This window comes from Rhineura floridana, chromosome 10 (genome assembly GCF_030035675.1).
Source record: "Rhineura floridana isolate rRhiFlo1 chromosome 10, rRhiFlo1.hap2, whole genome shotgun sequence".
NCBI lineage: Eukaryota > Metazoa > Chordata > Lepidosauria > Squamata > Rhineuridae > Rhineura > Rhineura floridana.
The window spans coordinates 74006246-74021646 of NC_084489.1; the positions used below are offsets into that span (position 1 = coordinate 74006246).

At 41.0% G+C, this 15401-nt stretch overlaps 1 protein-coding gene and 1 long non-coding RNA gene across 5 annotated transcripts in view; one reads left to right on the forward strand and one right to left on the reverse strand.

Annotated features, from left to right (window-relative positions):
• DIP2C (disco interacting protein 2 homolog C) overlaps positions 1–15401 on the forward strand; it is a 401118-nt gene that overhangs the window by 221821 nt on the left and 163896 nt on the right. The window lies entirely within an intron of this gene.
• On the reverse strand, positions 9996–13018 carry LOC133364878 (uncharacterized). The gene is made up of 2 exons (XR_009758039.1): positions 12756–13018; positions 9996–11739 (listed from the first exon to the last, which is right to left on the reverse strand). It is a non-coding gene; the product is annotated as an uncharacterized LOC133364878 (long non-coding RNA).

Here is a 15401-nt window from a genome sequence, read left to right on the forward strand (position 1 = left end):
TTGTATTTTATTGAATTTTAATATGTACGTCGCCTAGAGTGGCTTCGGCCAGATAGGCGACACAAAAATTAAATTTATTATTATTAAGAACATAAGAACAGCCTGCTGGATCAGGCCAGTGGCCCATCTAGTCCAGCATCCTGTTCTCACAGTGGCCAACCAGGTGCCTGGGGGAAGCCCGCAAGCAGGACCCAAGTGCAAGAACACTCTCCCCTTCTGAGGCTTCCGGCAACTGGTTTTCAGAAGCATGCTGCCTCTGACTAGGGTGGCACAGCACAGCCATCATGGCTAATAGCCATTGATAGCCCTGTCCTCCATGAATTTGTCTAATCTTCTTTTAAAGCCGTCCAAGCTGGTGGCCATTACTGCATCTTGTGGGAGCAAATTCCATAGTTTAACTATGCGCTGAGTAAAGAAGTACTTCCTTTTGTCTGTCCTGAATCTTCCAACATTCAGCTTCTTTGAATGTCCACGAGTTCTAGTATTGTGAGAGAGGGAGAAGAACTTTTCTCTATCCACTTTCTCAATGCCATGCATAATTTTATACACTTCTATCATGTCTCCTCTGACCCGCCTTTTCTCTAAACTAAAAAGCCCCCAAAGCTGCAACCTTTCCTCGTAAGGGAGCCGCTCCATCCCCTTGATCATTCTGGTTGCCCTCTTCTGAACCTTTTCCAACTCTATAATATCCTTTTTGAGATGAGGCGACCAGAACTGTACACAGTATTCCAAATGCGGCCGCACCATAGATTTATACAACGGCATTATGATATCGGCTGTTTTATTTTCAATACCTTTCCTAATTATCGCTAGCATGGAATTTGCCTTTTTCACAGCTGCCGCACACTGGGTCGACATTTTCATTGTGCTGTCCTCTACAACCCCGAGGTCTCCCTCCTGGTCGGTCACCGCCAGTTCAGACCCCATGAGCGTATATGTGAAATTCAGATTGTTTGCTCCAATATGCATAATTTTACACTTGTTTATATTGAATTGCATTTGCCATTTTTCCGCCCATTCACTCAGTTTGGAGAGGTCTTTTTGGAGCTCTTCACAATCCCTTTTTGTTTTAACAACCCTGAACAATTTAGTGTCGTCAGCAAACTTGGCCACTTCACTGCTCAGTCCTAATTCTAGGTCATTAATGAACAAGTTGAAAAGTACAGGTCCCCATACCGATCCTTGAGGGACTCCACTTTCTACAGCCCTCCATTGGGAGAACTGTCCGTTTATTCCTACTCTCTGCTTTCTGCTTCTTAACCAATTCCTTATCCACAAGAGGACCTCTCCTCTTATTCCATGACTGCTAAGCTTCCTCAGAAGTCTTTGGTGAGGTACCTTGTCAAACGCTTTTTGAAAGTCTAAGTACACTATGTCCACTGGATCACCTCTATCTATATGCTTGTTGACACTCTCAAAGAATTCTAATAGGTTACTGAGACAGGACTTTCCCTTGCAGAAGCCATGCTGGCTCTGCTTCAGCAAGGCTTGTTCTTCTATGTGCTTGGTTAATCTAGCTTTAATAATACTTTCTACCAGTTTTCCAGGGACAGAAGTTAAGCTAACTGGCCTGTAATTTCCGGGATCCCCTCTGGATCCCTTTTTGAAGATTGGCATTACATTTGCCACTTTCCAGTCCTCAGGCACGGAGGAGGACCCGAGGGACAAGTTACATATTTTAGTTAGCAGATCATCAATTTCACCTTTGAGTTCTTTGAGAACTCTCGGGTGGATGCCATCCGAGCCCGGTGATTTGTCAGTTTTTATATTGTCTATTAAGCCTAGAACTTCCTCTCTCGTTACCACTATTTGTCTCAGTTCCTCAGAATCCCTTCCTGCAAATGTTAGTTCAGGTTCAGGGATCTGCCCTATATCTTCCACTGTGAAGACAGATGCAAAGAATTCATTTAGCTTCTCTGCAATCTCCTTATCGTTCTTTAGTACACCTTTGACTCCCTTATCATCCAAGGGTCCAATCGCCTCCCTAGATGGTCTCCTGCTTTGAATGTATTTATAGAATTTTTTGTTGTTGGTTTTTATGTTCTTAGCAATGTGCTCCTCAAATTCTTTTTTGGCATCCCTTATTGTCTTCTTGCATTTCTTTTGCCAGAGTTTGTGTTCTTTTTTATTTTCTTCATTTGGACAAGACTTCCATTTTCTGAAGGAAGACTTTTTGCCTCTAAGAGCTTCCTTGACTTTGCTCGTTAACCATGCTGGCATCTTCTTGGCCCTGGCGGTACCTTTTCTGATCTGCGGTATGCACTCCAGTTGAGCTTCTAATATAGTGTTTTTAAACAACTTCCAAGCATTTTCGAGTGATGTGACCCTCTGGACTTTGTTTTTCAGCTTTCTTTTTACCAATCCCCTCATTTTTGTGAAGTTTCCTCTTTTGAAGTCAAATGTGACCATGTTGGATTTTCTTGGCAATTGGTCATTTACATGTATGTTTAATTTAATAGCACTGTGGTCACTGCTCCCAATCGGTTCAACAACACTTACATCTCGCACCAGGTCCCGGTCCCCACTGAGGATTAAGTCCAGGGTTGCCGTCCCTCTGGTCAGTTCCATGACCAACTGGTCTAGGGAATAGTCATTTAGAATATCTAGAAACTTTGCTTCTTTGTCATGACTGGAACACATATGCGGCCAGTCTATGTCTGGGTAGTTGAAGTCACCCATTACTACCACATTTCCTAGTTTGGATGCTTCCTCAATTTCATATGTCATCTCCAGGTCTCCCTGAGCATTTTGATCAGGGGGACGATAGATCGTTCCCAGTATTAAGTCCCTCCTGGGGCATGGTATCACCACCCACAATGATTCTGTGGAGGAGTCTGCCTCTTTTGGGGTTTCGAGCTTGCTGGATTCAATGCTTTCTTTCACGTATAGAGCGACTCCGCCACCAATACGTCCTTCCCTGTCCTTCCGATATAGTTTATATCCAGGGATAACCGTATCCCACTGGTTTTCTCCATTCCACCAGGTCTCCGTTATGCTCACTATATCAATGCTCTCCTCTAAGACCAAGCACTCCAGTTCTCCCATCTTGGTTCGGAGGCTCCTAGCATTAGCGTACAGGCACTTGTAAGCAGTGTCTCTCTTCAAGTGTCTTTGGCACTTGTGGTTTGGCCTGTGGTAATTTTGCTCTTCTGAATTTATATGCTGTGCCCCTGCTCTCACAATGCCTACTTCTAGGCCTACCCCTTTTAAAATTTCATCATTTCTTTGGTTTTTATCCCAGGGGGGAGGTTTATTCCGAACCGGACCTTTCTCAGCTCCTGTCGGGTTTCCCCCCTCAGTCAGTTTAAAAGCTGCTCTGCTACCTTTTTAATTTTAAGTGCCAGCAGTCTGGTTCCATTCTGGTTCAAGTGGAGCCTGTCCCTTTTGTACAGGCCCGGCTTGTCCCAAAATGTTCCCCAGTGCCTAACAAATCTAAACCCTTCCACCCGACACCATCGTCTCATCCACGCATTGAGACTGCAAAGCTGGGCCTGTCTGGCTGGTCCTGCGCATGGAACCGGTAGCATTTCAGAGAAAGCCACCTTATTATTATTATAAGTTGGTATAACAATGAATTCATGGGATCTAAAATGCCTGGGTCAAAACAATTGCTGTTTTATTTTGTACCAGATAAAGTTTCTGAATGTTCGTCAAAGGCAGTACCATGTAGGAGGGAACTGCAATTATCCAACCTAAATATGACTAAGGCATGTGTGACAGTGACCATATTTGTCTTCTCTAGGAAAGGGCACCGCTGATGCACCATCCTAAACTGTGCAAAAGCTGTCTTGGTCGCATTTACTACCTGGGCATCCAGAAGCACTCTGAAGCTGTAAACCTGTTTTTTCAAGAGGATAGTAACGTTGCTGTACACCTATCTCAAATCAGCTTATCATACAAACCGCTTATGCACACAGTTTCTTGCTCAGTTAGGGCAGAGGTGGGAAATGGGTGACTGTCTCCTTATCAGCCCTAGTCAGCATGACCTCCAGTCAGGAATGATAGTAGTTGTAGCCACCAACATCTGGAGGGCCACAGGTTTTCTGTTCCTGAATTAGGGATATACTCCTGATAGGGCCTGGCTAGTGGTGGTGCCTTAGATGTGGAATTCCCTCTCTTTATATTGCTAAATTTGATGTCTTTGAGAAGCCAGGAAATTATATTTAAAATGTATGTTGTAAGTAGTCTTGAAAATATTTTATTGAAATGTAGGCTAAATTTGTTTTACATAAACCATACACCACACTGTCCATATGTCCCTAGCTGGATAAGGAGGATTATATAAAGCAGGCTCTTTTTATTAGAAGGAAAATTGTCATTTTATCCTAAAAGTAAAAATATTTACCAGCTTTAGATGTAATCTAAAAGGAAAATCTATCTTGACTCTTATTTTTCATGTGTTTTGGAATGGGTTTAGGTAATTTGCATATTTGTTTTGGTCTGTACAGCAGTGGTCCTTTAAGGATGCAATCCTATGCAAACCTGCCTAGGAGTATGTCCTATTTAACAATGTGGGCCTTATTTTTGAGTAAGCATTCAAAGTTTTGCACTGTAGGAGTCCGAAGTTCTGGAGTACTTGCTTGCGTTAGCTCTGCCAATTAATCAGGGAGCAAACGTTAATCCAAAATTAAGACAAGTCAATCATTCAAACCAGTCCTTTTTTTTCCTTTGATTATGTACTTGGATTTCTGATTTGGGTTTCACTAGTCTCTGCACTGTTGTACATGTACATGTACATAAGTGATTAAAGTGGAACAAGAAAAAATATTAAAACTCAACTACTTGCAAAATGTTTAGAATTGAGCTTTGGCAATTCTCCAGACAAAGGGATTTCCACAAGTCTATTGATGGGTGACCCTACCCCTTCCCTGTGCAATTTGGAATTGGGTTTAGGCAGATTGAGCTAGTTCCCTCAATTCTGAGCCCATTTTGGAATATATTGTGCTTCTGATGGTATAATTGGGAGCACAGTGGGGAGTCTGAATACCTTCTTGTGACCCCCTTCCCACAGAGAGAAGCTGCATTCAGACGTAATCATCTAGGGTTTAGGGTTACATGAACAAGTTCAGATTTGTTAGTTCTCCCCTCCCTTCTTCTTTGTCACAACCGTGAGGAAGACAGTGAATATCACTGTCATTTTAAACTAATTACAATTGGTGTTATATTTGAACCTAGACAAGCTGTGATTAATCTTAACTTCAATTTACTGACATAAGCCAACTGTGATGTATTAAACAGACTTGATTAATTGATCAACTACAGTTTAGGATTTGGGTGTAACACTAAACTGTGGTTAATTTTTAAAAAAGGAAGTGAAAGTTTTCATTCTCTTCATAGCTGTGATGGAGAAAAGAGGGGAGTGAATGGGTCCTAGGCTCATTCCTATAATGATCAAGCACAATGTAATTATGACATTCTTGCATCTCTGGGATTACCACCTGCTGATTCCCTAATCAGGAAATCCCCAGGAAGTCTACCTCAGCCTGATATGCCCTCTGAACCACAAGCTTCAGCACCACCACCTTTTCCCCAGAAGGTGACCTCTGGTGTAATCTGTTTGTAAAATTGGTTTAGGTACAGAATAGTGGTAGTAGGGTAGTACTCTTGACCGGCCTGACACATGCGATTTTGAATCAAACAAATAATCTTTATTATATACAAGATGTTAAATGTGATAGTAAATGTGTAAGTTGTTATTGTCCCTATCCTACCTACCTGTCCTATCCCACTAATCCCGTTGAAATCCTCCCCCAAAACCACAGCCCTTCTAACTACAGTAGGACCCTGCTTATACGGCGGGTTAGGGACCAGGCCCCCGCCGTAAAGCGGAAATCGCCGTACGGAACCCATTGACTATAATGGGTCGTGTCATGCGAAAATGCCGCAAAACGGCAAAATTGGCTTTAAAACGGGGAATTTCCCCTGATTGAAAGCCGCCGCATCAGCGGAACGCCAGAAAGCGGGGCCCTACTGTATATGTTCTCTTCTTTATCCATAATCCTATCTAATTCTGTCAAAACCCAACGGTTTTTGTCTTTAAAATTTCCCTTGGAATTCTCACTCACACAACCCCTCCCTCCTGTTGGTCATACCTCATCTGCACCTACTAACATTCTACTAACAGTGAGAGAACTCCCTCCCTCCCTACTATTGTTGTAATTAGTCTCTATTCAGGTATTTGGAATCTAAATATCTGAAGGAGCACTGTCGCACTCCCACCTGCTGACACTCTACTTTTAACAGATACACATGTTAACACTCACACTGAAGTGCTGCTATTGGAGATTTTGTCTTATTTCTCCCATCCCTTGTTATAAATGTGCAGGTATTCAGGCTAGCCTCAACACCCCACTCCCATGAATCTCTGTCTTTAAAAGACCACAGTCCTGGGTTGATCCCATGTAACCTGTTACTCTTGCTCAGGTTCTTGTTGCCACCATAGATACTTGTATTTAATTCTTCATAGTGTAGCCAATGACCAGGTGCGTGTGTATGTGTAAACAAACAATATTTATTAAAGAACATATTAATAAACTGCTTCACTCAGTGTTCAAAAGCATGTGGTTTCAGTTCATTTCTTAAATGACTTCAGTTATGTGATACAAAGTCTTTTGATACTAAAACACCAGCCTACTCTATCCACTCTAATAATTCCTAATCTGTCACCACCCTTCCTCAGTCTAATCCCAAAATAAAAACAGTTGTTGACCCTACACGGACTAACTGCCCAACTCCCTAAGCACAGCCCTGTTCACTCATAACCACAACCCTGTCCAACTGACAAAACTACCACACATACCAATATAAACATTCAACCCTCAGTCACTCATCCAATCAGCAGCCAGCACTCTCTAACATTCTACTCACTCATTCCCCCATCCCATCACTCACCACTTACCGTAAACAGCCTAATACAAACCTTTACCATAAACATTGCAATATATATACATGGAAACATCACAAGCACCTCTTCTCATATCAGTCTGCCTGTGCTTTAAGATCTCTTATCTAGGGGTGTCCTTTAACAACAAAGGAAATGGCTGTTTCAGATATGGGGCCCAGACACTTACATTGCCATCATTTGGTACCAAGTGAAAACATTGTTATTCACCCAAGCATTTTAACTTGTAATGTTAGTTGTTTTTAAAGATTTTTATCACTTGTTTCATTATTGTATTTGTACTCTGTTTACACTGGTATCCTAAATACCAGTTGTTATCTGGCTCAGATTGTAATATTCAGAATACTGGCAGGTTTTACAGATGTGCCATATTCTGAACCAGGCAACACTGCTAATAAAGTCTTACTTGCTCACGTGCACCTTTGTCTGTCTGTCTCTCTCTCTCTGTGCATACCACTTTATCATAAAAACTATCAAAGCAGCTTGCAACAGCCATACATATATACAATAAAAACCACATAAACATTTAAAATCAGAGATCAAAAACTAAATATTACAGAAAAATATCTCCTCAATTGCCTGCATAAGGTTTGAATTATAGAAAAGTTTTCAGCAGATGTTTAAAGGTTAAAACAGAAGGTGCCTGCTGAATTTCTGTTGGAAGAGCATTCCACGATACTGGGCTGATGAAACTAAAAGTTCGGTTTCTTGTCGTTGTCAGATGAGCCTCACCAACTCGGGAAATGACGAGTGATGCTCCTGCAGATGGTCTCAGTGATTGAGCTGGGGTATAAGGGTTCAGGTGAGCCTTAAGATACCCTGGACTTAAGTTGTTCAGGGCTTTGTAAATTAATACAAGGACCTTGAACCTGGCTTGGTAGTAGATGGGCAGCAAGTGCAGATGTTTTAACAATGGTGTCACACGTTATCAGCAATGTGCACCTATCAGTAGTCTGTCTGCTGCATTCTACACCAGCTGAGGCTTCCAAACCAAACACAAGGACAGCCCCACAAAGAGCATGTTGCAGTAATCCAGCTTTCTTTCTCCTCCCCTCCTAACCCTAGTCAGTTGAGGCAAATTAGAATTTTAAAATTAGGTAGTATGAAACGCCTGCTTTTGACTTACTTTGACTTCTCTGTAAGAAAATGCCATTATACCTGATATGTCGTGCAATCTCTACCCATCGGGAGTTTCCCATTCACTTCATACATTGAAACTGCTCCATGTGTGTGTGGAGCTGTCTTACCTGATGAACATATGAAGCTGCTTTAGTCACACTGTTGGTCTGTCTATCCTAGTATTGTCTGCTCTGATTGCACAGGCTGTCCAGGGTCTTGGGCAGAGAGTCTTTTCCAGGCCCTCTTACCTCAAAACCTTTAACTGGAGATGCCAGGGACTTTGTAGATGCTCAGCATGTGCTATGCTGCTCAGTGATGGCTCTTCACCATAAACTAGCTCAGCTTTGCACAGCTTGTGATCCAGAGGAAGCCACACAGCCATAGCTCAGTGGTATAAGGATCTCAGGTAGCAGGACTGAGAAAGGTTTCACCTGAGGCCTTGGAGAGCTCCTGCCAGTCAGAGTAGATATCGCTTGGATGTTATGTTTTGTTTTGTTTTAAAGGATGAGATAGCAAGTGATGTGAAAGATTCTAGAGAGCTGCTGCAAGTCAGAGTAAGCACTACCTGGTACAATGCTCAGACTTGATATAAGGCAGCTTGCTATCTATGCTCCTGTGGTGGCTCCCCAACAATTGGATAAAACTTCTGTTTCTTGTTCCCTATCTGAGATTGAGAAAAACAGAGGGATTATTATACATCTGGAAGGCTCAGTGCAGGATAAATCAGCTAGATATCTCAGTTGCACATAATCATATCTGACTATATTCCAAAATAAGATGTGTAAGCACACTCCATTTCTTTTAAAAAATATATCAGTATTCAACTAATGTTATGCTGCCAGTCAAAGCTGATTTAGACATTTAAACAGCTAGTGGGGAGATGAAAGGTGGTTTTTCCAGCTGCTGCAAAAAAGATCTGCACTTCAAAGATAACCTACCAGCCTTATAAAGCAATAAAGAAAACAAAATTTCAAAAGAAATCCTAATAGCCATAAAATTCCAAAAATGGAAATGATTTGCTTTCATTACATAAAGTGTCCGTTAAAGCTTCAAATAACGAAATAAACATTGAGAATGGAAATCTTCCCTGTTGAACTAGTCTCTGTTTACGTTATAGTAATCCAAGCCATAAAAGCAGTGTGGTACAAATGCTCCTTTCTTAGGGGAACTCTCAAAAGATGAGAGGACCACACAGTGCTCTTCATATAGAATATTTACATTTTGAGCGATGCATCTGTACAGTTCTGGATTTCAGCCATAGCTGTGGCAATTTAGTCTCACCACCTGGTTGTCAAAATATTAGAAAATGTGACCCAAGAATTGGATGGATGACTGGGTGTTTTTTTATAGTCTTTGGCCTCAGTTCAGTAATGTTTCTGCAATGCTTTCGATGTACAAAATCTGCTGAAGTAATTGAGCCTTAAAGATAAGTAGACAAATTAATTATTTGGGAGGCCAGAGGGGAATGAGGAGGTTCAAGGTATAGGAAATTGAAAAATATCCATAAGCTAAATCAACTTATGTCTGTACAAATTATTTTTGTTTTGTTTCTCAAAAGAAATTGTATGACTAGTACATGAAGTCATACATACAATATAAGTTTATTTTGTGCAGGAGAATGTGTTTTACTGGGGATACATTAACCAGGCTTAACATATAAAGGCATTTTAAAATATACTAGAATGTTATTTGGATTTCATTAGCAAGAAATGTGAGGAAATGGACTGTAAAAGACACCTGTCCTTTTTAGTACCTCTTTAACAGGTAATGCAACAAAGGAACAGTGAATTTTTTTTAACCTTTTAATATATTTAGGAGAAATCGAAGTATATTGTACATTTCAAAATTTGAAAAATGCAGTAATTCCATTCACGTATTACTAAAATGCACCCATTATCTGACTAGCCTGTAACAAAGAAGACTAAATCATTGTAATTGGGGAGCAAAATGTGGCTAAGTGGAGGTAAGAAGAAAGTTTGACGTTACAAGGAATTATCTTTTAAAGAAGTTGTATTATTGTCTGCAAAGTGTACAAATGCTGTTAATTCCTCTGAACTGTTCAATCTAGTATTTTTCTTGTAAATACAGATGGGATTGGCCTGGTTTTAAACTAAAACATTATTAGATAATAGTAGAAAAGAGAGTTATGGTACCAGATTACAGATTTTCAATCATAAACCGGGATTCAAAGACGGAATTTAGGAACACCCATAGTTTTGTAAATAACTACAGGGTTTGCTGATGGAGAGTGGGGGTGGGAGAGAAAGGAGGCTGTTCAACTGGTCCATAGACCCCTCTGGCATGTGGAAAATAGTTTCTTAGTTCTTGTGCTCCTGGCCTGAGTGCACATTAGGGTACAAAATGCATCTGGTTTCATTTGAATGCTTTTTCTCTCCTTATACTTTTGCAATTTGCTTTCTTCAAACTTCAACCCCTTGTCTCCTTGTATATTTTTGGAAGGGCAGACAGAGAGACGGTCTGCATCATCAGTGGGAGAAATCAGTGAGTCATAGTGCTGGTTTATGAGGAGCATTGTTTCATTTGAATCTCTCTTGCCAAGATGCTGACAGTGAATTTGAGGCATCAGCAGGAAACAAGCTGTAAAGAACTTGAAAATTTGGAGGATGGAATGGGTTTGGGAGAGAAGGGGGAATGTATGCACCCATAATCTCCACAGCTTGGGGTATGATTTTTGAGAAGGGTTGTGTTGATATTATTTTAATTCTACAATGTCCGAATCTTGACTGCAGTCATGTGTGTTGAAGCTTCATATTCTTCCCTGTAGATCTAATGGAAAATTCTGGCTTCAGTCTAGTTCTTTATGTGTAGCTTATTCAACAGAATTGTTTGGGTTCAAACTGGAGACAAATCTAGGGTGGTGTTTCCCAGATTTCTGATAGTTGCCATACACACTTTACTTAAAAATTAAATTTGGAGGCATACATTGTTTTCACTCTCAAAAAGTAAATGTTTTTTTCACAGTGCTATTAAGACTTAACTGCTCTGCCATTGTCTGCCTTTACACCAGGTCAAATTGTGTTTGACTGACAGTTGCACTTGGGGGTCTCAGGCAGAGGTGTTTCATGTCACCTGCTGCCTGACCTTTTTAACTGGAGAAATGGCAGGGTTTTTCTGCATGCAGCAACTTTCTGCATGCAAAGCATGTGGTCTACCAGTGAGAAATGGTTCCTCCTACTAACGCTATTAAATAGGTTGCATTACATTAAATACATTGAGTACCTGCCATGGTGTTCTAGCTCCACTATTGGAGGCAGTATGCCCTGTATACAGTTGCTGGAAATCACAAGTGGACTCTTGCACTCAGTTCTGTTCCAGGCTTCCCAGAGACATCTGGCTGACCATCATGAAAACATGATGATGAACTAGATGGGCCTTTGGCCTGGTCCAGCAGGGCTCTTTTTATATTCTTACTTGCCAGCTGCATTATGTATAACTTACAGTCTGGGAAATACCAATCTAACTGATTTGCATGGTACATTTCCTTCCAGGCAAGTAGTTCTCATTGTCCATGGGAATATACTGTTTATTACTTATTTCTTCTCTAGATCTAGTTGCCAAGGAACAATTTATATCCTCCCCAATTTTCTGATATTAGCGATAGGTAATCTGAAGTGCAGGATCTTGTCACTAATGACAAGCTTTATTTCCTTGTCATCCCTTCTTTGAATTATATTTCAGTATATGCCAGAAGAGTAGTTCTGCAAAGAAAAAAAAGTGTGATGAAACATATGGTCCAGTTTGTTAATGTTTTCCTTAATAGTTTTATCAAATTAATGCAGGATAGCTGTTTCCTATTTGTCGTGCATGTATTTTAAAAAAAACACATCTGAATAAGACCTAGCAAAAATACACTGAATGGAGTTATCTGTGCATCACAGGGGGTGGGGGAATGCAGAACACATATTTTGTAAAACCACTTTGAATGCACTGTGTATTAACGAGCACCTAAACCTTCCTATTTCAACAAGCCTTTTAAATTGAGACCTTATCTCAGTCTGCTTCTGTGTTGGAATTGCTTTTTAATATGCCTTTAAACCTTTTTTTAAACAATATGTTTTTAACCTTTTTAAAAAAAAGTCTTCAAAGCTTTTTAAAAATATAAACCAAATAATAAATAAATAAATAAACACCTGCTGCCTGCATTTTCTTTTTAAAACTTAAATTAAAAATGCACAGGGTTGAATAGGGCCACAGAAAGGGGACATTGTCTCTGAGTGAAGTATTTAAACTAGCTAGGGAACAAAACAGCTTTCTCATCCTTCTGGGAGGAGTTAATTTCAGTTCCTGGCCAAGTGACTATAAGAACCTTACGTTGCAAACTTGCTTTTCTTTGTTACATGTATTCTCAGCAGTCCTTGGAAAGTTCATTTTAAGAAGGAATTAGTTCTAGTTCATTCTGTCCAAAAAGGAACTAGTTCCAGTTCCAGTTTGTTCTTTTACAAAATGAACTAGTTCATTTCAGTTTCATCCAAACAAACTTTTTACTTCATTAAAAGTTTATCTTCTGCATCCCCCCCAGCATTCAGAATGTTTCAAGCTGCTTTGCTAAAGTATAGTGTCCAAAAGTAAATCAGAGGTCACACAAAAGTAATAAGATGCCTGATAGACAGAATGTCAACAGGCGAAGCTTTACCCATACTAGAAAAGGCTTATTCTGTGCCAGCCACATAGCTGTTCTTTAAAGGACAAGGCATCATTTGCTTTGTTTCTGTACCTGTATGTTTCACTGCAAGCTGCTCCTGTTGGAAGAGGATAAATCTCCTCAGCAGGGAAGATACAGAAATGCCTCACACTCCTTCCTTCTGATCACTTAGCAACAGTGATTTAGCGATTTAAGTGCCTTTAGTGTCTCTGTATCTGCCTAATAAGCCTTAGAATGTTGCTTCCTCATTTTGCTTTCTTACTTTCCAATTGATATCTTTTTTTTTTAAATGAAAGCTGAGAACCTTCTGCTTGGGGGTGGCGGTGGTAGAGAAAATGAAGGTGGAAATGAACTAGAAATCATTAACGGTTCTACCTTTAAATGAACTTAATTCACCTTTAGTTCACCTGGCAATTATGGGAACTACTTTCAGGTGTAATTTTTGAATTTTGTTCAACTAAACTAGTTCATTTCAAGCACTGATTCTCAGATACTGCAATGATTAATCTATATTGAACCTTTGAATGTTTCCATAGTATATTTTATTTACTGTTTCAGACTCTAGCCCACCCAATCCCAAAACAGCATTAAGAACATATATACAGTAAGTTTGAAACAGTATCTAGACAACACTGCCCATAACTGCAACTTTAACGGTAAAATATTGCTCTTTCCATGTTTCCCCTGCAAAGCTATCCACCATTTTATTTCTTAAAGTGTTGGCCTGTGAAAAATAACATTACAATTCGTGACATGCCGCAGAAGCCTTTGGTTTAGTCAGAAGTAAACCCCAGTGAATCCACTGAGACTTACTCCCAAGTAAAGGTGCATAGGATTGCAGCTTAAATGTCTGCATTCTAAGTGGTTATGCCTTCTACCTTAAGCATGCTTATGTTGAAGTAGTTTCCATTGCTTTTCTAATGCTCTGGACAGGAACTCTGTATCCATTGGGCATGTAGATTTCCTGAAGAAGCTGGGTTTCTTAGTGACTTAAATGTTAGGGGCAGCTTTTCATGGACAATAGGGATTCATGTGCAGAGTTGCCTGTGATGTTGTTCCCTTACTGGAGCTCCCATGTGTAAGGGCCCAACTACATGCAAGAGCATAAACATGCAACTAATACCCAAATCTGCTACCAGACATCTAGTTCCTACTCACTGTATAACGTGATGTCATGATGTTCTGTGTTTCTCCTCCCTACCATTGGCAGCTTTTGTCACAGAACAGGGAAACATGGAGCATGGTGACATCATGACATAAGGTATCCTTGTACTAGATGTCACAAAGTGGGAGAAGGACATGAGACATAAGGTTGCTGTTTCTGGCATCAGTCACACATATTTTACCATCTTGTTTAGTTTGATCCTCAACAGTCCACAGGATTGAGCTGAATATTTTCAACTTCTACTTCAGGGGGATGAAAAGACTCAGTTGCTTGAACTAACTCATCATGGTGTCAGGTTGGGACTTCTGAGCTTGGAAATAGGAATGTACAACATTAGCTTCTGCTATTGGCAGCCAAAATAATGCCGCTGAATTGGCCGGTCTTCGTACAAGTATTGAGAGCCTCTCCTTCTGTTTACTACATTTCAGTCCCTGGCTTTTGGGCTTCAGTCTCTAGTAGCTGATTTCAGAAACCCTATTTTGAAGCACCTATTTTGAAAGTTGAGACAGTGAAAAAAGCGGATAAGAGAAAAATCAGCTCCTTTGAAATGTGGTGTTGGAGGAGAGCTTTGCGCATACCATGGACTGCGGAAAAGACAAATAATTGGATGTTAGAACAAATTAAACCAGAACTATCACTAGATAGTGGTGGCTAGCCAGTTGTCAGCACACTTGGATGAGACTGATTATTTGGATCCATACCAATCGGGTTTCAGGACTGGACATGGTACTGAAACAGCCTTTGTCGCTCTGGTCGATGATATGAGGAGGGCATTAGGCAGGGGAGAATTCACCTTTCTTGTCCTCCTGGATCTCTCAGTGGCTTTTGATACCGTCGACCACGGTATCCTGTTAGATCGCCTGGAAGGATTGGGAATAGGAGGCACTGTTTTACAGTGGTTCCGTTCCTTTCTCTCTGATAGGCATCAACAGGTAGCATTGGGGGATGAGGTTTCAGACCCTTGGCCCCTCACTTGTGGAGTGCCACAGGGTTCTATCCTCTCTCCCATGCTATTTAACATCTATATAAAACCGCTGGGAGCTATCATCAGGAGTTTTGGGCTGCGGTGTCACCAATATGCTGATGACACGCAGCTCTATCTCTCTTTTAAATCCTCACCGGAGTTGGCTGTGGAGACCTTGTCCAAGTGCCTGGAATCCGTGAGTGGGTGGATGGGAAGGAACAGGCTGAAGCTCAATCCTGATAAGACTGAGGTGCTACTTGTGGGTGACAGGGGAAGGTTGGGTGTTGTTGACCTGAAGCTTAATGGGGTGAGTTTACCCCTGAAGGATCAGGTCCGCAGCCTCGGGGTTGTTCTTGATTCCAAGCTGTCCATGGAGGCTCAGATTTTGGCAGTGAGCTGGGCAGCTTGGTATCAACTACACCTCATACGGAGGCTGCAACCCTACCTCCCTATTCATCAGCTCCCACTGGTAGTACATGCCCTGGTCACCTCTTGATTAGACTACTGCAATGCGCTCTACGTGGGGTTACCCTTGAAAACGGTCTGGAAACTATAACTGGTGCAGAATGCGGCGGCTCGGTTGCTTACA